This window comes from Acomys minous (assembly GCF_964271855.1).
Source record: "Acomys minous genome assembly, chromosome: 11".
Taxonomy (NCBI): domain Eukaryota; kingdom Metazoa; phylum Chordata; class Mammalia; order Rodentia; family Muridae; genus Acomys; species Acomys minous.
Genome location: NC_140492.1, coordinates 36,745,723 through 36,749,701, shown reverse-complemented (window position 1 = coordinate 36,749,701; position 3,979 = coordinate 36,745,723).

The following is a 3,979-nucleotide window of genomic DNA, read 5'->3' as shown; positions in this document are numbered from 1 at the left end:
CAAAATGGACCAGGATCTGGAGCTGTAGCTCAGCAATATATTAGTTGCCTAGAATACACAAGGCTTGATCCCAACATTGAAGATGATCAGAACCAACTATTTTAGTCTTCTTACTCTGGCACAGGTAGCCTCTCACTCTCCATCTATTTCCTACCATGACCTGTTTTCAAATGCTGTTAGTTATTTCAGGTGTCTAGATCACAAGGTGGAGAGGATTATGACCCTCAGATGATTGTCTACATGTCTTTCCACAAGACTTTTTGAGAGAACATCTTCCAAGAAACTGATGGTAGCCTTCTGTACACTAAGTGTAAGACAGCATCGTGGCTGTAGTGAGGTGATATGCCTTGGAATTGATGTTTGGGTCTTTGTCAGCATTCATGCTGAGATTCTTAGAATTCATTAGATGCCAAAAGAGTAATAAGTAAAGACATCTGGCCACATAATTTAAAAGCCCCTAGAAAAGCAGACTTTCTCCATTAACTTCTTGCTTAAATTTTACAGACTTTTTTTTTTTTCAGAATAAGCCATGGGCACCTTGCCAACTATGAAGACATCTTAATGATTTTGAGGCCCCTCTGATAATAGTTTGATAAGTTATTATATTTTTTCCAGTATAAACTAAAGGTGAGAAATTTTCCCAACTACCAGCAAACTAGTTGCATAATTAGAAGTCATAGAATGTCTTATTTCAATCCTCCTCATTCTTCCTCAAAAGGGAACAAACAATTGTTAGAGACTTCATGCATATGTAGGAAGTGCGTGTTTTGTATTCCACGGCATTTCAAAAATAAGAAGTCCATAAGTGGCATCGAGTAAGAAGATGGCAGAGAATTGGAACTGCCCTCTGTTTCTCGGATAGCTTGACCAAGATCTGTTACAGAACCGACAAGAAGTCGACTGAGAATGAGAGTCTCCTTCCTTCTCCCTCTCTCTTTCCTCTGTATCTTAAGCAGACCCCAGAATTCACTGTGGTCGCATTAAAGGAAAGCTGGTCAAGTATCTACATGCCAAAGCTTCAAGGGAAGTAAGTATTTCTGTTTGGAGTTGGGGGATAGAAACAGTAGTTTATTATACAAATTAAAAGAACGTTCTGGAGGCCTATAGTCCTGCTGCTACCTCCTTCAGCTTCCGAGGCAAGTGGGACTTCCTGAGTGCAAACATATTTTGTGGGAAGGAGGGGTCTCTGACGAGGGGAAAAAAAGCAGTGGAAAGAATGGGATGCTTGGAAAATACATATTTTAAACTGTTGGACAAAGACAGCTGCTTCATTTTTTTTCTTCCTGCCAAGCCATTTCTACTCAGGACTCAAAAAAACCACAGTTTGATATTGGATTTAGAATTAAGTTTGCAGAAAAACACCCTGCCAGGAAACATGCATGGAATTCCCACTGATAAAACACAGAAAGATGGTGTGACCTTTCAGGGAGGTCTCTCTCTCTCTCTCTCTGACACATCAGGTAGACAGCTGACAGCCTGGTTTTATTCATATAAAAATGTGTATCTAGATTGCAAGTGATTCTACCATGGGTATTTCATTCATACTCTGTCTCTTGTAGCAATTTATTATCGTAGATGCTGAATAACTGTCAATAATAGAACGTGGAAAACTATTACTTGAGATTGCTATGGACCCGGTCAGTCAGGAAGCAGATATCAACACAGGCTTGAGTTTGCAAGAAAGTTTTAGGGGAAAAGCCAATAAACAAAAATGAGGATGGTATTGAGAAAGTCTTAGCTTCCTGAGATAGCTGAGTGTGGCATAGGTCAGATAGCAAATGAAGGAGAGGAAGTTGTCCTCAAGATGAAGTTGCTTCTCAGAGGACACAGGCTTGACTCACTTGCCCTATTCTCAGGGTCTGTCATGAAACAGTGGGAGCAAAGTGTGACCTGGAGTAAGCAGTGATGAGGTTTAAGACTTCAGTCCTTGGGGTTGCTGACTGCTCTTCCTGTAGTGGGAGATCCAAGAGTCATATCTCTATGGTTACAAAAGAGTCTTTGCTCAAAGATGAGCATCAGTCTAGTGACAGTGGATGGTTTCCTACTTGGACATGTGAGTGACTTTAAAAATCCACCAACAAAATTCATAAAAGGGCTTGGCACAGCACATGACACTCAGTGAAAACATGAGCAAAAAACCCTCTTCTTTTTGTCAATAATGACATCACTTGTCTAGCTACAACTCACTGAATCACATGTACTAAACACACTGTCAAGCATTTTACACACAACAGAGCATAAAAGGAACACACTTGGCTGTGGAGAGAATGGAGTTTTGATCCAGGGTGTGACACTTACCAGGTACGCCACCACGTTTGCTATGGAAAGTCTGTAAGCCTCAGTTTACACGTCTGCGCGATAGAGGTAAAATGCCTGCCATCTATGGTGATACAGCGATGAAAGAAATGAAGTACTTGTACCTGGCAGATACCACAAATGACGTAGTTATTATTACTTCTCTGTACTGTAAGAAGCCACTGAAATTATTGTGGTGAAAGGCTAGTCCATATGGAAGGCTTCGACAGGAATTTTAAGTCTTTGGATTGATTTTGAGTTTGGTCAAAGGAAAGACTTATTGAGAAAAGACAGGAAGAACAGAGGTGTATTCTGTGGGCTTTTTCTCAGAGACCTGATTACATCCTTTCACCAAAGTCACTATTCTTCATAAGGCAACCAACTTTCCTCAGCGTTCCTTCTGGCTTCTAGTCATTGCTTTCTGCTCTGTCTGTTACAGCCCTCGGTGGGGAGGTCTGTCTAGCTTATTGAACTTCTGCTTGTATTTTCCCTAAAAAGCCATCCATTTGTGAATCATTCTTAATTAATACAATTTTTTATGAGTTAACCCTTATTTTGTTATGCTTATTCCCCATGTTTAATAACATCTTTAATCTCATACTCCCTTTGCATGAAATAAATGAGTGTCTAGCCCAAGATGACTGATGTGATTTAAGAATAAAGTATAAACTCTTTCATAAGACATGAATTTTGGAAACAGATATGCTAAGAGCTAGAGGAGATGTGTAGGGAAAAAAATGCTACCAGTGATTGCTGGAACTCTGGCTGACTTGGAAAGCATTCCTTTCTGACCTTTAGATCAAAGTATAGGCAAACTAGCAGCTGAAGTTACTTTGACTGTAACAATACTAGCCAAAAACATTGTTTATGGAGGGAGATTTCACTTTTCAGTTTTTTGGAATGGTGCTTTTAAATTCTTGAGCAAAGGACAAACCAGGGCAACTGATTCTCTCTCTCTCTCTCTCTCTCTCTCTCTCTCTCTCTCTCTCTCTCTCTCTCTCTCTGTGTGTGTGTGTGTGTGTGTGTGTGTATGTAACTCTGCTTAGAAGACTTTTCTAACTAAAATTGAGGATGTTTCCAGGCAAGATCACAGTGACTCCTGCTGAGCACTCAGAGGGTGGTAAGCAGACAGGGAAGCTTGATGCCCAGGAAGGTTTGCCTGGTTTTCCAGCTGGCAAGTCCAAGAATCAACGGCCCCAGGTAGAAGAATGCTATTAAACAATGACTGGAAAATCAGACACCATTGGTGTGAATGCAAGGGCTCTAGCCAGGAGACAGTTCCAAACAGATTTACAGAGGACTTTTCAGGAGGTCCGCAGATGTGGTTCTGTGTGTTTTGAGTCTCAAAGGTCAGATGTGCTGCCCAGATAATACCTGTGGAGTTGAGAGACAACTGGAGCTCATTCCCAGCCTTTGGCATTGAGAAAAATAAGGATGAATCTCTCTGTGGGTGGGAGATCTTTTCTTAATGGTTAAAGGAGAGATTTTGGCTCCTGCTAAGGAAGTGGCCACATATTACCCTGATTAATTATATTTTAAATGATGTGAGTGAAGCTATACAATGGAAGAGAGAAATTGGATTGGTTTTGCTTTCAGTGAGGGGAAGAAATTCAAAGTGCTCAGCAGCTGAAACAATAGATGCCAGAAGCCAGAGAACTCAAAGCCCAGCTCCAAAGGCTGTAGT